This window comes from Lagopus leucura, unplaced genomic scaffold, assembly GCF_019238085.1.
Source record: "Lagopus leucura isolate 7727_CA_CO unplaced genomic scaffold, USGS_WTPT01 Super-Scaffold_100002, whole genome shotgun sequence".
Taxonomy (NCBI): domain Eukaryota; kingdom Metazoa; phylum Chordata; class Aves; order Galliformes; family Phasianidae; genus Lagopus; species Lagopus leucura.
Genome location: NW_024962263.1, coordinates 49993049 through 50015661, shown reverse-complemented (window position 1 = coordinate 50015661; position 22613 = coordinate 49993049). Strand labels below are relative to the sequence as shown.

General features: G+C 43.2%; 1 long non-coding RNA gene across 1 annotated transcript; it reads right to left on the bottom strand.

The window, feature by feature from the left end:
* Window positions 1-3419: 3419 nt before the first annotated feature.
* On the bottom strand, window positions 3420-9224 carry LOC122178633. The gene is made up of 3 exons (XR_006178404.1): window positions 9173-9224; window positions 6659-6803; window positions 3420-3458 (listed from the first exon to the last, which is right to left on the bottom strand). It is a non-coding gene; the product is annotated as an uncharacterized LOC122178633 (long non-coding RNA).
* Between the last annotated feature and the right edge of the window lie 13389 nt (window positions 9225-22613).

The following is a 22613-nucleotide window of genomic DNA, read 5'->3' as shown; positions in this document are numbered from 1 at the left end:
GCCTGTGCTTCCATGGATGTTGATCCTTGTTTGCCTGTAGCACAGAAAGGATAGTCTAGGTGAGAGCCTTTGCCTATAGGTCCAGAAAGGTTTTCTGTGCAGTGCCTGCATTCTTTTCCCTCAGTAAAATTTTATTCTTGTCTTTCCAAGTGTGTTCTCAGTGTGAATGCTTCAGCTTTTAGAATTAGCAGTTTCATTACATAGATTTGTCATGAATTTTAAAATCAGTGGATGAGAAAAAAATAAGATGCTTAATCAGTAAACAAGAAGTGGCTTTACTAAGTAAATAAGATAAGCCTTTGTTGTCCTTAATGTGCATCAAAATAAATATCACCAGAGGTGCATGCACAAATAATTTAGAGACCATTTTGAGCAAAGTGAAGAGGGAGATGAAGAGCAATATATTTTTGTAAATAAGGATGAGTTAAAGGTAATATTAGAGCTTTTTGTGGGAAGGTTTAGGGATCACCCATATATTGAGGGTCTCTATCAGACTCATAGGGTCTCTGTGCTGTGCCAGACCAAGTTGGCAGGGGAGCCAACTGCTGAATGCTTTTTCCTGGTAGGACAGGAGTAGGCACTGGCAGTGTCAGGGCTGGCAGAGCTGTGTGACATGAGATGCCAGAAGTAAGGGGAGGCAAAGAGCTGGCAGCCTTGGCAGATGGTTCTTTACAATACTAATAATGACCTATTGTGAATGCCCCTGAGCTGCCACACTGTCTCCATAGCCATATCAGTCGCCCTCTCTGTTACAGCCTGACTGTGCTTTGTTATCTCGAGGCTGCTTTCTGGCAGCTACCAGCTCACACTGAAACCCTTTTTCTATCTCTAGTACTTCTATAAAGCCTTTCTTCACTCTTACGCATTTACTTCCACTTGTCCTTCACTTTCTCTTGTCTGAAAAACACTCTGTGAGTCAGAAAGCTGGAGACTACTTTGAGACCCCTGAGCTTTGTGTTTCTTTCTTTTTCATTTATTTATTTAGTTAGTTAGTTATTTTTTTTTACTTTTCAGTTCAGCTAAACCTGGATGATGGTTAAGCTGATGCCTCTGAAAATGTTACAGGTGCTGTGTTTGAAAAACTTTAGAGGCTGTTACCAATCCTGAATTTTGTTTTCATCCTGTAGTTTTCACTGACTTACAGTGCTGCTTGAAACCCTGGGAAATTTCAAAGATACGTCTTTCTCCAGATTCTCTCTGAGGTTCCTTAACATGGATACTCTTGTCTAGCTCATAGAACTACTGACGTTCATACTGGGTTGCTGATATGATTGCACAAAGTGGCTGAGCAGCAAAGAGCCAGTCCTGCTGCTGCTGCAGACTGGCATATTTCCACTGGAGCTCATTTTGTTTCATAAAGCATCGGTTTAGATGAAAGAAAAAAGTAAGTCATGATTCAATAGAATACTTCTTAGGGCTTGATTTCTTTGTATTGGTAGCCTCTATGCTAACACAGTTGGTGTACGTTTGAAGATTGCCTCATCCACTAGGATGCACATATTACCTTGAAATATATGCTTAATATGCAGAATGACAATACCTGCAGCATTTGTAGTCAGCAGCAGCAGTTCACTGGATTAAGAGGTTGAATGTTTCAGCCAACACACAAGCAATTACTCACAGTGCTCTATGAAGTTTGCAGTGTTTTAAGTCCACTTTCCCCTGACCCAGTGATAACCAGGAATTAACAGACGTGCAACATCTGTGCATCAGTGGCACATTAGGTTCTCCATAGTTAGTATCACTCATTTCCTGTGGGAAATGGAGGCTCACGATACTGATGACAAAGTGTTGAGGCTTCCAGCACCAATATTAACCATGCATTTTACTGACAGATCCTTTCTTCATTTTTAGTGGAGCATTTCCAAGACACATGATTTGTGTCTTGCTGCTACATGCTTTCTACACACAGTGCTTAAGGGATAATCCCAAATGCACTGTAGTATACAGAGCAATAAATGGCTGCTGAGATTAATAGACTGAGCAAAGCTGAAACATTTAATCAATCTCCAAAAAAATACTCATTGCCAGAATATTACAGGCAAGATAATTTACTCCTCCTCACATGCAACAAACCCTAGCAGGGAACACCAATGTTTCTATGTGCCATGAGGACTTAAACTCATGAGCTGTTCCCTTAACATGACACTCCTGTATGAGGTGGAGATGAGGGGACAGGCTGCAGTCCTAGCTAAGCAAGGAACAGATACAGTAACATCCAAACTGCATAAATGTGCTAAGGGTAAAGGTTTCCATGCTTTATGTGGGAAGAATAATGATGCCTTATTTCTCTGTGCCATGATATCTTTGCTTAAAACAGAAGAATAATAACAAGCGTATTTCTTGGTGAAAGAAAGAGCAGAATATAAGGAGACTTTGGATCCTATTGATCCATCCCAATAAGATGCTGTTTACAGCAGCTGTGAGACTGCGGCAATTTGCAGCATTGGTTTAAAGTTCTTAACCTTGCATCAGCAGGGATTACTGAAATGAGGTTTGATCTGATAGACTTTGATGGGCCCCTTATATCATCAAGGTAGAATGCTAACAAGAGTAAGGAGCTCCTGGCCAACAAGGAGCTCTCGTATGAAGGTATGACCTACATACATCTGATCCCGACAGAGGTTGGTGGCTTCTGGCTTCAAGAGTTGTCTGCAAGTTCTCAGTTTCCTGTAGGAACACATGTAGGAATTGTGAAGTTCCTGCTTTAGAGGATATCACACTCCTCTTTGTGTCCTGAGCCACCAAAACAATCCAGAAAAAAATCAGCAAGTGTATCCATAAGAAACTTATATTTCATGGTAATGATTAAGGGAAACACGTGAACCCTGATGGAGCAAGAGGAGAATAGGAATAATTTTTCTTACATCTCCTCCTTTCACTCACTCACTTTCTCCTTTCTCCTTATATATTTATTTGTGCCTTATCAAAATCCAATCAAATGAAAAGTTAGAATTTTCACTGTGAAAACATTTACTTGTTATTTAACCTTTTCAGAGACATGCTGGTGCATGGGTTGGATGCTCTGAGAAGTGCTGGGACTATATAGCACCTTACACTGGACTCCAATTCATCTCTGCTCACACTACTTCCCTAGCTGCTATATACATTCCCTCTCCTCTCCATTGCTCTGGATTGTCCCAGTTCTGTGCGTCCCCTACTGCAAATCTTCTTCCAACCCTTCTTATGATTTTATAACTTTGAGAAAATCAGTGCCAATACTTCCTGAAAAGTCATGTCATGAAGGAAATAGAGAATCAATGGCCACTTTTGAAAATCTTGCCCATGTGACCAGCTCATATTTGTTAGAGGCTGTGTAAGAACACAGATGAAGAAGCTTCTCTGCTTCAAACTCAGGTGTTTGAAGAATCAGAACAATAGACTGGACCAGATCTGCTTCAGCTTTCTAATACGAATCTTCCATTTTTAACTTCACAGCACGGAGAAAACTATAGAACCTAAATAAAGAAGATAATGGATGCTCATTTGTAAGGACTTTGAATATAAACAAACAGACAAATAAACAAAACCAGCTTTACCTTGCCATAAATCCAAGGTAATCTGCTTTTCTCTAGTATCTTTGTAATGAATTCTCATTAGTTTACAGATGGAGTAGTGGCACTTAAGTGGATAATGTAACATGCCATCTTTTATCTTTCCTCGCTCATCTGATGGATGCCCAGAGAGTCCCTAAGATGTCCTTACTGTTGAACTCCAAACAATATGAAAGTCTTCCACATAATGTTGTAAAGTTATGATGATTTTGAATGAACGTAATTTAGAAATAAGTTATTCAAACAACACACAGACTAATCTGAACTGAATGTTAATAGAGAATTGCCCTAGTAATTGAGATGAGAGGAAGGACTTTCATAAGGCTTGTTTCCAGATTTTGTTTAGGCAGGGTTTACGCTGAGGTGATTCTCTTGGATTTTATTTACATTAGCATACATTTGGACTAAGTGCAATTACAAGTACTTCATGTTTCTATCAGAATCATATCTGTCTTCCAGGAATATAGCACATGGGGAGTAATTGTGAACGTTCTGTGTTTTTTGTGTAAGAAACACGGGAAAGCCTTTGGGAATTGTCTAAAGCCAATTAAGTTAATCAGTCCTTATCACTGCTCATTCAAGTTAGAGCAATTGGCGTTGCTTACTTAAAGACAATGGCCTAATGTTACATTATTTATTTTCTATTTCTGACAAACAGTATAAGACCATATTCATATTCAGACCTTCTCAGATGTGTATTTTTCAAATTTTCTGACAAATTCTGTCATCAAAATTCACTTATATTCCCTTGAGAATTTAGGGAATGGAAAACGTCACGCTAATGTCAAGAAACAGATTTTGACTGTGACAGTCCATAACTAAATTGAAGGAATATCACCAATTAATTTGAACTGAAAACTTGACCTGTCTTATAATTATTTTGCTACGGTAAGAAATTTGTTTTTCATCTTAAAATCACATTTTTACTTTGTTTATTTTTTAAAAGGACATCTACGATTTTCCTCTGAGAAACAGAATAATCCCTAACAGAGTAACCATTTAAATGTATGAAATTTGAAATGCTGTTGGAAATAGAAGAGCTACCCGTGTGAGGAAAACAAATTAACAAATTGGAATCTAGTCCAACTCTTTGTTCAGTTGATAGGTACAGACATTTAGATGGGACTATGCATCTTATTTCCCAAGTACTGTTGACTTTTCTGATTACTCTGCAGATATTCATAGGAGGAAAAAAAAAAAAGTAAACCATGTCATACTCTTTTGGTGTGTGATCCATATTGACTTCACTCAGAAGAGGAATTAAATTCAGGGAAGAATAGGTAACCGTGTCAGAACTCAGGTCAGTTCTGTCCCACATACTTAAGAAGATATTCTGACAAAGACATTATTCTGACTGACTTGTTTAAATTGTACTTGAGGACCTACAGCAAGAGAAGCTGATTTGTCATTGTCCTGTGCAGAAATTTACAGGGTAGTAACATAAATGCAAAGCATACTACAGCCACAGATACAGTGTTTTACTCTGTGTATTAGCACTTTATGCCTATTTTGCTAAAGATCTAATATAGCAGGTAAGGGGTGATGCAGATACCAGAGATATATCCCAATTAGTTGACTTCAGTAATGGAATGAACCATGAGCAAGTCTCATTCTGTGATAGCTCAGCCTGTCTTCTGTACAGGTTTGCTATAACAATGTTACTGTAATGGGAACTTCTTAAATATTGAGACATATTTCCCAATTTCTTTTTTTAATCTAGGTATATGATCATCTAAGTGCTCCATAGAGAACTTTATGTAATCTAAGATTTTTGTCCTGAGACAAAATAATTTCCACTTCAATTTTAATGTTGGCTTGATAATATTTATACATTTTGTTTATCCTTTGACTTTTTACTGTGTTAGACCATACAAATTTGCTTCTTGTATTCTACATGTAGCAGAACTCACCTTCCATGTCTAACACAGGTTTGTTGCCATGAATTACATCTATCTATATACACACACATACACAATATTTATATAGATATATATACTTTATATTTAATGAATGCACAGGTTTTTACGGTGCGTGGTTTGGAAATGTGCATAATTCCAGGTATGGCTGCTACCTGAGCCACATATAATCATCTTATCTAGAGATTTATATATAATCCTCCTTTGATATATCATTATGAATACCCTTGAACTTTGCAGTAATGGATCTGTACCGCATATTTTATTTGCTTTATTTTTACTGTTCAGGAAAGTCCTAATGCAGTGCCAAGGAAGATTTGATATTCGAGCTACTCAACTGATCAGAAGGGAAACAGAGAACTGAAGTGCAGTGTGTCCAAAATAGTGTAGAACAGCCAAAATAGAAGGGAAATAAAATGAAGGGAAAGCTTCAGGACTTCAAGGAGATTCCATAAGCATTGCCAGGTGAATGGGAGTCGTCCCTGCAGACGAGATTCAGGGTCTCCCTGCAACTCAGACCTGGCCACCTCAAGGCTGGGAGGCTACACCTGGCTGGGCCTTCTGGCCTGTCAGAGCAACAGAGAAGAGCTATGGCTGAGGTGTGGTGTGTAGATAGGAAAAGGAGAAGGCAGGGCTCATCCCCTCTCCCTTTCTTCTACTCTTCAAGCCAAAGCTGCTGCCTCAGGCATCCTCATACCTCTCTGGGCAGCACCCACACTAAGTGCTTAGCCCATGCAGGGCTTTTGCCATCTCTAATTTAATAGAGAGGTAGCAGTTTTGCCTAGAGCTGGCTATGCTTCTCCATGCAAGAGAGTCAGAACAGTGATACACACTTGCTCGTGTCTGACCTTTCAGAGACTGGGGAGATTTTTCATGTTCCTCTTTATTTCCCTTATTCCTTTACCTGAACTTGAACGATTGGTTTGGGAGTGCCATTCCCTACCACGTTAACCTGCAGCCAAATTCCCTTCCTACACACCATGCAGGGCTTTTCTGTGTTTCTTTCTGCAGCTTACACAACTTTTATCAGGAAAATAAAATCTGAAGCAATAGGAGGTAAAGCTATTTAACATTTTCTATAAGTCAATAGAGTTTCATATGTAGAAGTTACAGTGAGGTTTCATGAGTGCATGGTTGAGAATCATTCTGTTGTAGCATTCTGTAAAAAACACAGTACAGAAGACGTACCTGACTTACATACGTGCAATATATGCTTCTGAGTGCTCCATCTTTGTAATTTCTTGCAAATCCTGCTCTGAAAATCAGACCTCACTTGGGATGGAAGGCAGTGGTTTTCTTCATTACTACACTGGCAACCAGCAACAGACCTGAACTGAGAACAAAGTTGGCGTTCCTCAATGAACTATTTCTAATTAACATGATTGGAAATCACACAAGAAGTCTCCTAACATTTGCAAATGGCATTACAAATGATGTAATTAAGTCACCAATGGAAAAGGTTCTTATTGGGCTTTTAAAAATAGATATACATTTTATACACCACAGGGAAATTTGTCCCCCAGAATTAATGAGAAAAAAATGCTTGAAGTATTGCTACAGAAAAATTATTATGAACAAGTTTCCTACGTTCTGAGTAATTATTATTACTATTATTTTTGTCCTACGGCTTCTTGCATATTTTCAAAACCTAGAAACATAAAGCAACATGACATCTTTCACCTCTGCCTTGTCAAGAGATCGATCTATTCCCCTCAGCCATTGAACAACGTTTCTGTAACTGCCCTTGCATTCCATACATTCACATTCTTTCCACTTAACCCTTTTAGAGGTCTTCTGTCGAAACTGCTAATTGCTGGGCATCAACACACCTCCAGTGGCTGCCCAGTGGCCATTTAACCTTTGGGCCCTCAGGATACTGAAATGTAGCTGTTTCTGAGCAGATTCCCTAAACTGCCTCTTTTACATTTACTACTGTGTGCTAAAGTCCAATGCTCTTTCACAGGCCAGACAGAGATTTCCGCAGTGCATAGCAGTGCGGCCGAGTGCCCTTGCAGAGGCGCGAGGAACAGAAACATAGAATCATAGAATCCTTAGAGTTGGAAAAGACCTTTAAAGATCATCTCGTTCAACTCCCCTGCAACAAACAGGGACATCCACAGCTATATCAGGTTGCTCAGACCCCTGTCCAGCTTGGCCTTGAATTTCTTCATGGAGGAGAAATGAAGTGCCCACCACATCTCCGGCAAACCTATTCCAGTGCCTCAGCACCTTTTGTGTAAAATACTTTTTCCTTATATATAACCTAAATCTCCCCTCTTAAAGCTTGAAACTATTTCCCTTTGTCCTATCACAACAGACCCTGCTAAAGAGTCTGTCCCCTTCCCTCTTACAGCCCCCCTGTAGATACTGAAATTCTACTCTCAGGTCTTCCCAGAGCCTTCTCTTCTCCAGGGTGAACAGACCCACCTCTCTCAGCCTGTCCTTGTAGTAGAGGTGCTTCACCCCTTGCTTCATTTGTGTGGACCTCCTTTGGACATGCTCCAATAGGTCTATGACTCTCCTGTACTGAGGATTCCACATCTGGATGCATTTCTCCAGATGAGGCCTCACCAGCACAGAACAAAGGGGCAGGGATCACCTCCCTCAAACCTGCTGGCCCTACTTCTTTTGATGCAGCCTGGGATGTGGTTTGGTTTCTGGGCTGTGAGGGCACACAGAAAGGTTATTTCAAATAAATCAGAACTACATACATTTTTTCATTGTTGCTATTAACTAGGACACTCAAGCAAGCCTTTATTGGAGGAAGCAGCAGTTCAGGGATAGAGTTTTATTTCCATTTTTATTGACAAAGCAATAGATGGGAGATGAACTGGGAAACTCACGTGAGCTGTATTGCAGCTGAACGCCCTGCAAATCTGTGTGAAGTCCTATGGTCACGGGACAGATAGATCTATAGATGTATGCCAGGGTAAAACAACATGAATGACTCCGAAAGGAGAAGGCTGTTGCATCACATCTCACCAAATAGCTGTTAATTCTTCTTAGTGTGAGATCTTTCTACACCTCACATAAAATAAGATTCCTTTTGTGGGAAAGTTGATGCTATAATATTCCCTGTCAGGGTACTGACAGGGATGAGTACCTCTTTCGGCACAGAAAGGGTGGAAGGCCCTTCAGTGGGCTTCAGAGAAAAGCCCAATATTCTCTGCTGTGTCGTCACAGTGGCAGAGATGAAAGTGTGCTTTCTTTATTGCCAACACTGATCCTCAAAACAGTCAGAGGATCCCAAGCCACCTCAGCTCTATACCTCAAGGAACATGAGCCAGGGTGTTGAGATTGCTCTGATTTCTCTTAATTGCCTCCTTTGTTCCACAGAGCCAGATGCGGCTATTTCATTTAGACTTTTTTTTACAGATTTAAAAATAGAATAAAATATAGGTTACAGCAAGAGTTGCCTAAAAACTCATTAGACTTGAATTTCCCTATGTTGTATCATGATGTGAAAGCAAACCAATGGCAGATGGGGAACTACACATATAAGAAAACCTCCCTTGAACATCCCCTTAGCCCAGCAGTCAGATTTGACCAGTATTACGGTATTCACTGAACAGATCTTGTCCACGGAGTTTGAGCTCTGATTTGCATAAACGTAGAAATAACTTACAACTAACACTTCATAAACGTGTCCTGCTTCATTTCCCTAAAAAAAAAAAAAAAACAACACAGAATGTAGGTGCTCACCTGGCTGTACAAAGAGTTTGAAATGACTATAGGAGAGTGTTCCTAGGCAAACAGGATCATGCTCTTTATTTGTAGTTGGTGAATTTTCTTCTCATATGGAGTACCTGCTATAATTGGAAACAGTTCTTCAAATGTTAACTCAAGTACAAAACACATAATCTTGAGCAGTAGCACTCAGGACTTTCTTTCATTGTGTGCTACAAAAGCAGCAAGCCATGCAGGAATTTAGTCAGTATCTGATTTGTTGGCTGTCACATTAACAGATTGCATTGGCCTTACAGCGTCCAAGTGAAATTCTCCCTGAGTAGAGTCTCATCCATGCACACAATAATGTGATGGAAAGTACAGCAATAATAGCAGGATGGCAAAGCCTTTGGCTGCAGCAAATGAGGGCAAGCCTAAACACAGCAGCCACAGAAGCAAAGGAAGAAAGACTACTTACCTTTAGAAGGCCACAGGTGAGCAGAGATCTCCAGCAAGATACTTTTGCGTCCGCTGTCAACCCATAAATGTGGTCTGGGAAGGGGTGGATCCTGGCTCCAACCCCTCCCGTCACTCAGGTTCATTGCATGCACCTGAGCTCCCCTGGGTTCACCCTGCCTTCCCAGCAGGTGCTCCATCACTGGTTCAAGCTGTGACTGAGTTTTTCCTCTAAACACACATATTTGCTCTGTGCAAACCTGGGCTGAATCTAACACTTCAAAAAAGAGCCTCCCATGAGCTGTTAAGAGGTGTTCATTGAAAACAAACACTGGAAACAACTTTTAAATGCACAAAGATGCCTTAGGCAAACTTTAAAAGCAGTTACTTCACTATAATATAGCATAGTCATTGCCTGCTGCAGTGCTGTGCATGAATGGAGTATATTTCCCTGAAAAAGCAGATCTGGTCTGGACAGAGGCTGCCCTGTGCACTTCTGCGGCATTTTGGGGATTTTGCCTCAGAGCAACCCAAGGCCTGTTTACCTTGATTTCCTGTAGGCTGAGACTGAAGCAGTATCAAGAGCAGACTGCCCCAGCCTTTAGGAAAGTCACAATGCTGCTTTGAACACAGCCTGCCAAAGCCCATGATGGTCCAACTCATCCTGACTGGGAGACAGAGCAAGGAGACGGAGATGTGCTGGCAGATGGTGACCCACGGGGAGGCGAGAGCTACATGCTGCACTTTGGCAGCCAGTGACAAGGACAACTTAAGTAACCTAGTTTGCTTACAAAGGGGTGGGGCTTGTTTGCTGCTTCCCCTAAGCCCCCCATCTTTAGTCATATAACTCTTAAAAAAAGCAACACAATGATAATTGACTTATCTCTGGGAAGGTGTACTTCTAATGCTGGCAAAATGTAATAGAGCTGGTTTAAGATAGTTAATTTTTTCAGCCTTTGATGCAGTTTCACTTGTGTAGATGAGCTGAGTGATGAATTTTCTTCACTCAACAAGGCACTGGTGAGTAGTTCAGTCTTCACTGTTACGTGGCCTGAGTACCCCAGCTAAAGACAGAAACCCACAGGAAGTCAGCAGAGGCTTTGTTATGCTTTCTGCATGCCTTTGCCTTCAAAAAAAAGAAAAAAAAAAAAAAAAAAAAAGTATTTGCTTGAAATAGGCAACAGCCAAAGGGGAAATAACTTGATTTCTCACAGTTGTTTTGAAAAATCATGCTCCTCTCTCTGCCTCTATCCATTAAAAGTAGCTTGCTATCTAAATGGATCTCATCTAAATTAATTGTACTGTCTCTATGTAGTGATTCCCCAAGGAATGCCTGCTCTTGGCTGATTGAGATAATAATTAGTTATATGAAGATAGCCCAGGAAAATAAAAATAGGCTTCTGTCTTAATTCAGGTGAATAACAGGGTCCCACACACATGGAGCTTGCCATAGTCACTTTGCTGTCACCTCCACTGCTCCCTCACCTGAGCACCATGCTCACTTGGTCATCATCTCTGCCACTGGCTTATTTACAGCTTTATATGTTTGCATTAAAAAAAAAAAAAAAAACAGAAATATTTTGTTGGAATGAGAAATGCTTTCTTAGTAGCATTTAAGAATACTGAACATTCAAACTCAGTAGTTGCAACAGCAGCTGCTATTTATGCTGCTCAGCAGTGAACATTTCATGCTCCTGAAATACGTCTATTTCCAGTGCGCCTATTAAAAATAAAAGCATTTAACTATTAAAAAAAAAAACAACCAACAATAGATCTTCCTTTATAATTTAGCTCTGACCAGTAATATTTACATTTCAAAGCTCAGACTTAATTTGAAAATAACTATATTACAAGAGAGCAGGTGTTAAAATTGTTCCCGTGTTTGTTCCAAAACTTTCTGTATGCTTTACTAGTCCATAATTCTGATGAATACACTGAGAAGGGTTCAGGAAATTTCTTTCCCCATGAGAAATTGTTTTCAACAAGGACAGGATTATGAAGCCTCTGGGTTTGTCATAGCAGTTGGTAGAGCCCAGAGTCTGGGGAGCTGCACTATCTGCAGCACGTACAGGGCTCAGAAATGAATGCACCAGTTCCCCTGGATTAAATGCAGAGCAACTCCTTCACTTGGGTGCTGGTGCCTTGCATTTCCTCTCACTGACCAACACTGCAATGTGGCTCTGTGTAACCTGGCTATTTTGATGCAATCATTTTGCTGGAAATGATCACAGGATTATTAAGATTGAAAAACAGATTTGACTCAGCATTATCATTTTTTAACATTCATTTTTCATGTGCCATCTATTGATTGTGGCAGGGAGATCTTAACCTTAAACTGAACATCCACATTCTGTAAGCAGCTCCAATTTTTGTGAAGAGCAAAACCCATATCCAGTCCTGAGTACCCTGAAACTTTATTTGGGAGTGCTGTGACCAGAGATCATGCCTCTTTACTCGGAGCCTCAAGTCTGCCTTAGCAAGCCTGGAAGTTTGGAAATTAAATCAGCCTTCCCTTTAAGATACTGTATTAGTTGCGCCCCAAATTTGTTGAAGGAATCTAAACAACTCTGATAGGAAGTTAGAAACAAGGAGGAAAAAACTGGCTGAATTCCTATATCCAAATATTTTTACAGCATGAGAAATTGAACTAATAATGCTTCTGTCTGGTTAACAGCTGTCAAAGGATGAAAAATAAGCTACTGCAAAGGCAGTCGATCACTCCCTCCTTTTAATGTGGTATGAAATCCATAAAGGCATTTATACTGCATCTTAATGTGTTTTATGGAAAAATAACTGGTAGCTCTGTTGAACAGATGCCAGTTTTTAACAAGCAGCGTCTGGTGCTCACAGAGGCTTTCTACGCATGTGTATTCTGCAGGAAAAAGATGAGTTTGCATTCTGTTTGTGACTGTGAATTCATGTTTTGTAACATTTCCTCTGCTCCCTCTGCCTGGGCTGGGTCATGGTGACATAAGCTTTCATTCACAAAAACACACTGGAGCTTCATCCAATCCCTCCCTCCCTGCGCCCATAGCCATGCACCTGCACAGTGCAGGCTGCAGCCCCATGAATGCAGCACTCTCAGGGGCAGGACCACGTCGAGTCCTGTTGGTTTCTGAAGCTGCTCTTCTAACATCATTTGCAGGTTGCCCTAAATCACGTGCTGAGTCCTTTAACCAGTAGGTAATGATACCACTTCCCTGTGTGACACAGTGAGAATTAATGTGGGCAAAAAGCTGAGTGTTGAGCAGCCTATATATAACCACAGAGAGCAGCTTCTGAAATCAGGAAGACAATTTTTATGATGAATAGTACTGGGCAGTGAAGCACTCAGTGACTGTGCACAGAAAATGTGTAGCTCTGGTTACTGGAGAGTTTGCTTTCCCCTATGGCCCTGCTGTCCAGAGGGGTTCTTGGATGGACACAGCTGGATACAGCTGTAATGATGATGGTCTGCAGCATCCTCCTTGCCCTGCCTCAGAGGAGATAACACTGCATTAGGAAGTACTAATGCGTGGCCTCAGCCCCTTTGGCTGCCCTCCTCCTCCTTGCAGACCCATTGCAGCTGTTAGATCAGTGAGTGTGGGGTGACTGCAGGGGAGTATGCCCTGCCCAAAGCACTCAGTCATAAGAAAGGAGCAAATCCAGGACTTTCTGTCATTGTTCAAGGAAAAAGAATCAAGGGCTCCCAGCACTCCTTTATATCTCACAGAATCACAGACTTGTAGGGGTTGGGAGGAACCTCTGGAAAACATTGGGTCTAACCACCTGCTAAAGCAGGTTCCCCATAGTACGTTACACCGGAAAGCGTCCAGATGGGTTTTGATTATCTCCAGAGAAGGAAACTCTACAGCCTCTCTGGGCAGCCTGCTCCACTGCTCCATCACACTCAAAGTAAAGAAGTTTTTTCCTCACGTTTGTATGGACCTTCCTGTGTTCCAAGTTTGTGCTGGATGCCTCTTGTCCTGTCACTGGGCACCACTGAAAATAGCCAGACCACATCCACTTGACTTCTGCTCATTAGATATTTGTAAGCATTGGTAAGAATCCTCCATCAGTCTTCTCTTCTCCAGGCTGAACAGTCTCAGGTCTGTCAGTCTTTCCTTGTAAGAGAGATACTCCGGGTCCCTCGTCACCTCTGTGACGCTCCATTGGACTCTCTAGAAATTCCCTGTCTTTCTCGGACTGGGGAGCCCAGAAATGTACACAATACTCCAGATGTGGTCTCAAAAGGGCTGAGTAGAGGGGGAGGATGACCTCCCTTGACCCACCGGCCAAACTATTATTAATGCACCCCAGGATCTCATTGACCTTCTTGGCCACGAAGGCACATTGCTGGCTCATGGCCAACCTGCTGTTCACCAAGACACTCAGGACCTCCTCTGCAGAGCTCCTTCCCAGTGGATCAGACCTATCCTGTACTGATGCATGCAGCTATTCCACCACAGGTGCACAACTCTGCACTTGCCCTTATTACTCCACCAATTTGTCTGGCTGTAAAGGCCAGGCTTCCCACATTTGAACCTCACTCCCCCTTCTTGTTACTTAAACTTATTGTGCGGTCTGAAGCTGACCTGGTGTGCTCAACCCAGGTAATGCTTTTGATTAATTTTATCAAAAATTAGGAACAGAAACAAGGCACCGTCCCAGCTATAAATTGGTATATAAATTCTATGCATAACAACAGTAACAACCTAGAAAGACACTTAAAGAGACTTGCTGTAATCCTTTCCATTAGTTACCTTTACCTAGTAATCTACAGAATTGAGCAGTTATTTTCCTCAAATCAGGCATTTACTCAATTTCATAATGTATCTCTCACATACAAGTCAAGGCTGTGGCCCACACTTTCTCATAGGTTCATGGTACAAATGTTACAAACACACACAATGGAAATGTTCAGCAGCGCAATTACACCAAATGCAATTACACTGAAATATTGGTCTTAATGATGAGTCCCCTACTGAGTTCTTCTTTCCAGGCCAGGAAGGGCATGGACATAACCATACTGTGTTCCAAAATAGTAAGTGCCTCAGGATGGCTGTAGGGCTAACACTGGTGTCACAGTCCATGCCCAGCCTGATGCCATCAGTATAATGAAAGCTGTGGTTTCAGCTGAATTTTTTGCAGACCTTAGTTTAGAGTGCAAAAATTATCCCACTCTCTCTAAGGAAGAAGTGACCAGGGCTGAACAAGGATGATGGTGAACCTCATTCAAAAAAAGCCCATTTGTAAGGCCTGTTCACATTAACAGCTCCCTATAGCTTGCCAAGCCCATGAACAAATATGGCTGTTGGGCTTCCTGAGCTCTCAGAATATAACTGCTTCTGAGTTAGTTTTGAATTTATATAGCGCACAACATAAAACCATTGCTAAATATATTATATGAAACCACAATTTGTGCTTCCTTTTCTCCATGTATTCATTTTCCTCTTTTAATTTAGATCAGCTACCAGCCTCCAGAATCTGCATCTTACAGAAATATTGTATATTGGTGATACAAAAATTTGGAGGCTTTCCTAATATAACTCTTGTGTTCCACTGTGGTACACTTTTATTCAAGTAAATGCATTATGGCCAGATGCTTTTCAATTTCACTGGAATCAGAGAAGATATATACTTGTTTGATGAAGATTGTACCTCATAAAAGAGTATTTTTTTCCTACTGGATGACAATTTTAAACAGACATTTAAGTTTCTTAGTGTACAGGACTTGAAGTCCTTGAAGGACTTGAAACCAAGTAAGTTTGCAGATGATATTAAAATAGGATGAACTGTTGGTTCCCACAAGAGCAGAGAGACCTTGCAGAGAGATCTTGACAAATTATAGGGCTGAGCAATCACCAACCACATGAAATTCAACAAATGCAAGTAGTGGAATCTGCAGTAGTACAGATGGAGCCGCCCAGGAGATACATACTGACCAGGAGATGAGCAGGCGGAGAGCAGGTTTGAGAAAGGGATGTGGGAGTTCTGGCTGGCAGCAAGATGAATGTCAGAGAGCATTGTGTCACAGCAGCCCAAAGGGCCAACTTCACCCTGGGGTGCATTGGGCCCAGCACTGCCAGAGGGTGATGAGAGGGACTTTGCTGCTCTGCTTTGAGCTGTGTGGCATTACTTCCAGCACTGGGTGTGATTTGGGGTGCCACACTATGAGAAGGGCATAAAACTATTAGAGAGTGTTCAAAGGAGGGCTACGAAGAGGGTGAAGGGCCTGGAGGGCAAGACATGAGAAGTGACTGAGGTCCCTTGGTTTGCTCAGCGCAGAGCAGAGGAGCTGAGGGGAGGACTCATGGTGGCTGCAGCTCCTTACAGGGAGCGGAGGGGCAGCGCTGAGCTCTCTGTGTGACAGCGACAGGACCGGAGGGTACGGCATGGAGCTGCATCAGGGAGGGGCAGCTGAGAGTTAGGGACAGGGTCTGCACCATAGGGCAGTGGGCATGGAGCAGGCTGTCCTAGACAGTGAGCACGGCCCCAAGTGCCAGAGTTCAAGGAGTGTTCGGACACTGCTCTCAGACATTGGGTTTGTGTGGTCTTGTGTGGAGCCAGGAGTTGGACTCGATGATGATCTTGTGGGTCCCTTCCAACTGAGAAGATATTCTATGGTTCTGTGATTCTAAGTATTTTACCAAATGCATATAAAATGCTAAACCTAGGTTTTGGGTTATCTCCATGACAATATATTTTGAGACTATTATGGTACTCAGTCACATCACCTTCAGTACACTACGGCCAAGAGAGAAGTCAGCCTGCTGCAATTAAATTCATGAATGAGAGTATCTTTCTGAAAATCAGCAATACCCCTTTTTTGTACAGAAAGTGCAATATCTTTGTTTTATGAGACCTGCCACTTGTTTTTCTCAAAGGAAGCTCAAACCAGGTGCTCAGGCAGCCAGCGAAGACACAGGGCACAGATGCTTCCAGACACGTTTAGCTTTGCCCGCATAATGGAGAGGGCAATACAACTTGTGAGAGTCCCATGAAGCAAAATGCTGAGTGCCCAAGGGTATGCCCACCATGAACACTTGTGACATAGCATCTCCTGAAGACCTCTGGGTCACAGAACAAAAGTTTTGTACTGCCAAGTGCATCTGCCCTCAAATACATCCTTTCAGTGTTTGCTTTTAATTGGTATTTTTTTTTGTGCATGATTTCTGCTGATGGTGACACCAAGCTGAGTGGTGCGGTTGACACAATGGAAGGAAGGGATGCCATTCAGAGGGACATAAACAGACTTGAAAGGTGGGCCTGGGTGAACCTAATGAGGATCAACACAGCAAAGTGCAAGGTTTTGCCCTTGGGCTGGAGGAATCCCAGGATTACACACAGACTAGAAGGAGCAGTCCTTGAGAGAAGCCCTGCGGAGAAGGACCTGGGGGTCCTGGTGGATGAAAAACTGAACAAGAGCAGTGTGCTCTTGCACCTTGGAAAGCAAATGGTATGCTGGGCTCCATCAGAAGGGGAGTGGCCAGCAGGGACAAGAAGGTTATTGTCCTTCTCTACTCTGTCCTCATGAGGCCCCATCTGGAGTACTGTGTCCAGGTCTGGAGCTTCCAACACAAGAAAGACAGGGAGCTGTTGGAGAGGGTCCAGAGGAGGGCCACAAAGATGATCAGGGGGCTGGAGCACCTCCTCTACAAAGACAGGCTGAGGGAGCTGGGCCCATTCAGCCTGGAGAAAAGAAGGCTGTGGAGTGACCTCATTGCAGCCTTTCAGTACCTAAAGGGAGCCTACAAACAGGAGGGGAATCAACTCTTTGAAAGGGTTGATAACTGCGGGACAAGGGGAAATGGTTTTAAGTTAAAGGAGAGAAGATTTACGCTGGATGTCAGGGGGAAGTTCTTTACTATGAGAGTGGTGAGGTGCTGGAACAGGCTGCCCAGAGAAGTTGTGGATGCCCCGTCCCTGGAGGTGTTCAAGGCCAGGTTGGATGTGGCCCTGGGCAGCCTGGTCTGGTATTACATGGGGAGGTTGGTGGCCCTGCCTGTGGCGGGGGACTGGAGATTCATGATCCTCAAGTTCCCTTCCAACCCTGGCCATTCTGCGATTCTGTAATTCTGTTAACTTGTACCCATTACAGCACTGAGCATTCCCTCATTCTCTCAGTTACTTCTGTCTTCCTAGCTTCAAATAATTTCAGGCATTTATCTACATTTTTCCTTAGAACCTTTTGTGCCATTAAGTGATCAGTTACTTCCTAGTTTTTTGGTTTTTTTTTTTTTCCCCCCTCGATTTCAGCCACAAAAGCGGTAGGGGGATGGGGTGGGGGGGTGTCTAGAAATGCCGGTAGAGGGAGCCGGGATCTGTGCTGCCTCGGCAGCCTCGGCCAGAGCTCCCCGCGGGCTCGGGAAGCGCCGCGCCTTAACCTGAGTCAGGCGAGCGTGTTCGGCGGAAGGCCTTCGAGCAGCTCTTCATTGGTTTGCACCTGCCGTCTTTACCCGTCATCCCTTGTTTCACACAAAAATCTCCTGGGAGCCTGGGTGCTTCTTCCGAACAAATAAATAAATAACAAAAATGAAGGGATTTTAAAAGGCAGGGGTAAGTAAGCTGCATGGAGCACACGACGAAGTGTCGCATGTCCTGAGCTTCAGTGTGCAGAAAGCAGTGCATGAATGAGAGCTAGTAAAGGGAATGCGTTTGAAGATCGTGGACAAACTACCTGCAAGATGAAGTACGCAAGAGCCAGATTCAAACAGCAGTGTAGCAAGCTTAAATGCGAATGGCCATGCTGCTCCCTGCAGTAGGAAGTGCTGTGTTGTATGACTCCGATTAAACACCGCTTTGCACAATGCAGAGTATATTATTTTCAGTCGGATGTGAGGACTGTAACGCTTTCCCTGCTGTACAGCTAACAATGGCAGAACTGCAAAGGAGACACTGTCTCTGAGCAGAAGCTGCGAGGGCTGGCAGTGCTCTCACCTGCAGACAAGAACAGTAGTCACTCTGGCCAAGTAATTCCTAACTGCACACTGACAAGTAACACTGTGAAAGGTGCTACAGTCTGCTTTAAAACAGACAACTTCGTGATCCCACAACGACTGCATTTCATTTTGGTCTGTGCTGGAGAGTTGTCTTTACGTGGGCTACGTGCTCTCTAAAAGCACCTAAGCTGTAATTACATGGTTACTATTTCTTTTAGGTTCAGGATCAGTTCAGCATGCTGGAAGAAGTCTAGTGTTATCATGCATCCTGTGACCAAGGCAATTACATCTGCAGGCAGTCTATGCCTAGGAGTCTGAAGAGGAAGTATCTCCACTCCCAGACCTTTTGTGCTTTTGGCAGGTTCATGTCAATGCCCTGAAAGTGCAGCAGCAACTCCACTACTGGTCTGTGCCTGCTTCTGCTCAGGAACGCTGCATTCTACAAAACAGTAGTTTTTCACAAGCCATGAAATGGGACCACTTAGTGCCTCAGGCCACCTCAGGTAAGCTAGACAGCACTGCAAGGACAGGAAAACAGAGATACCACTACTTCTCTGCCTAGATTTGCTAGCAATATAATACCAGCTTTTCCAAATGTGTTTCTGTATTTAATAGAATCAGAAAATTTTAGCATGGTCTGTGTTGGGAGAGACCTTACATCCAGTTCTAATCCCCTGCTGTGGGCAGGGATACCTCCCACTAGATTATGCTTCCCAGGGTCCCATGCAACCTGGCTTTGAACACCTTCAGGGATGGGACATCCATGGCTTTCTCTGGGAAACCTGTTGCAGTGCCTCACTGCACTCACAGTGAAGAATTTCTTCATTACAGCTAATCTAAATCTATCCTCATTTTGTTAAAAGCCATCACCCTCTGGTCTACCACTATAGGCCTGGATGTGATATGGCAGTGTACAAAGGCAGAGCAGAAGGGAAAATCCCCTCCCTCTCCTTGTTGACCACCCCTCTTTTGATGCAGCCCAGGGTATGGTTGGCTTTCTGCGCTGCAGGTGCACACTGCTGGCTCATGTCCAGCTTTTCATAAACCAGCTAACCCAAATCATTATCCTCAGGGCTGTTCTTTATTCACTCATTGCCCTGCCTGTTTTTGTGCTTGGCATTGCCTCAGCCAAGGTGCAGGATCTTGATCTTTCACTTGGCCTTGATGAATTTTACAAGGTCCTCGTGGGCCCATTTTTCAGGCTTGTCCATGTCCCTCTGAGTGGCATCTCATCTGTCCAGCATATCAACTGCACTGCTCAGCTTGGTGTCATCTCCATTTGGGCTTCCATCTTCAGAAATCCTGTCTGTACAAGATCTGCATGTGACTGTGAGGATGCCCACACAGCATTTGTAGGGTAATACACTCCAAGCAGAATGGAAATAATAGTCTAGATGCCGTAACTATAGAAATAAAATGACCCTGGAGCCAAGGCCTGAGTCAGTCCTGGTGCTTAGAAACTAGAGAGAAACAGAAAGCAAAACGACTGCTTCTGACATAGGTTACATATTAGTTGTTTGAGGAAAGGCTTTGGATTTCCTTCTTCGTGGAGCCGCAGCTGGAACAGAGCCCAAATGATGGTTGGTTCTCATCCTGCCATTTCTGCCCTCATCTGTACCCTCTGCCCATCTGTCTGACTTCACAGAAAGCCATGCCCAGGGCTTAAAGGACTCCCCTTGTGAGTGCCAGCTGTGCTTTCCCAGCAAACAGGGACAAAGTTCCCAATCTGGTGCCCACCTCCTCTGTGTGGGTCCTCTGCAGAGCATAGGATAGCAAGGGCATTGCCTGCAAACATCTTTGCTAAATCCAGCATTTGGCCTAATTCCTTGCTTTAATGCTCCTGTTAGGGAGAAAAAACAAATCTGGCTATTAAACAACTGCCAGCAAGCAAATGGGTTAAATGGTGCTGTAGGTCCATGAACGCAGATGGGTGGTAGCACAACCTGTTTATAAGCGGCACCGGCTGCTGCCTGGAGATGACTTCATGGCTGAAGAACCCTGGTAACCTTTCTCAATCTATGCCTTTCTTTCCCCATCATACAAATGTTGTGCAAGGACACGCTACATTATAAGAATGTCACAGAAAACTGCCCAGCAATTGGGCTTTTCTCTTACTTTCCTTTTCCCTCTAAAGTGAGTCCTTCCTTTCTGCCTCAAGTGAACAAAAATTGGTTTTGATGACAAAATCTAATCCCCAAACAAGTCCTTCTTTATCTGTGAAAATTTCAGAACAGTGGACAAGCAGGCACACGGGCATAGCTCTTTGCTGTGATGATCATTGGGGAGCATAGTAAAGATTAATCACCACTTCATCAAGCTGTATCACCTTGATTAGACAACAGCTTAAATCCTGTAGAAGCAGCCAAGCCAGAGATGCACCACAGTGACATGTTCGCTTTTTCTCTTCACTGGGAGCCTGAGGACAAATTCTTGCACACGCTTTGCAGAGAAGCCAGAAGCAGTTGCACAGCAGTGAGCCCCATTCCCACGTCTGCGCTAAGGGCTTCACTGCATGGGGAGTTATCCCTAATTAACTGCTTCCAATTAATTTCCTGAGTAGATGCTCTTATTTCAGAGCAAATGTTCTTAATTAGGATTCTACATAGCTCATTTTGCACAGGGATAGAAACTGGATATTCGTATGTCATAGATGTGCAATCTCATGCAAGGCAGTGGCTGCAGATGGTCTGAGCATGCGGTGAAATTAGGGCAGGCTGCTCAGGCCAAAGAGGAGGCGTGTGAGGCTGGGCAGCATCTGCAGCTTCTCATTCTCCTCATTCCCACATTATCTATGAAATCAGCTGGACGTGGAGGCAAGGGAGCAGTCAGGGCCCAGGGAGCGCACGCTTCAATGCCATTTCCCTGCCTTCCCCTATGCTCAGCTTTGCCACACTGTGTTATGGATGCCTCTGGCCCTAACCCTCTCTTCCACCTGTATTTCAGACTGTGGGTATCTCCCTGGGTGAGGAGTGCTCCTGCTGTGCTCTCACACCCAGTAAAGCTTTACTGCAGCCAAGGCACTGCAGCAGCTGATGTGCTGCAAAGAGTGTCTTGCAGAAAGGAAGGCATGTTTGGAGTTATGAGCTTAAGCATAACCTGGTTGAAGATGATTGGTCGATTCCCAAGCGCAATAGGGCATAAATTATTAAAAACATCACTGCCACAGATTCTTACAAGCCAGGTGGTAAACACATGATTCTCTCAGTCTCCCTGTAAAAGGCTTGGAGGTGGGCAATGCCTAATGACCTGAGTGTTCAGGCCTTCAGCATTTATTTATGGCTACTATGAGTAGGCTGCAAATCTCTTAAGCCTGTTGCTGGAATAAAGCCCTGAGGAGCTGGATGAGGCATGGGCACACACATGCAGTCAGCACCAGAGTGAGAATATTTATTACACTCAGTGAAGAGCAGGTAAAAGAATAAGTCCTCTTTGTGCAGAACTGGTAAGAATGAATAACATCTACATATGCTTTGACTATAGATTTGAAGCTAAAAGAGGGTAGATTTAGATTCGACAGAAAAATCCTTCACTCAGAGGGCGGTCAGCCGCTGGCACAGCTGCTCAGAGAAGCTGTGGTGCCCCATCCCTGGAGGTGCTCGAGGCCAGGTTGGATGGGGCCCTGGGCAGCAGAGCTGGTGGGGGGCCGCCCTGCACAAAGCAGGGGGTGAGACTGGGCTGTGAGGTCCCTTCTAACCATGTGACATTTCTGTGATTCTATGATAGTAACTTTTTTTCTTTTTTTTTCCTGAAAGTCTCTATTTGCTCTTTTATAAGGGAGGAATAAGGTGAAAGACTCATCATGGTTTGTTTTCCAGTCTCTGGTGTTCATCCTGGAGCACCCACTGAAGGAAATACAGACCCTGTGCTAAGTCCAAATGGCTGTCCCTGTACTCGCCAAAGTGAACGGAATACTTTCTGAAATAAATATCTATCTAGTAGTTGTGAGATATTTGAGATATTTTGATCTGCTTGCTCCTGTTTTGCTCTGAAATAATTTCTGCAGTAAAATAATCAGCTCAGAAGTATTTGGTAACTGATTTGCCTGAGAGGTGACTAAAGAAATGTAGGTTTCAGCCCTTTCTTTTTTTTTTTTTAATCTT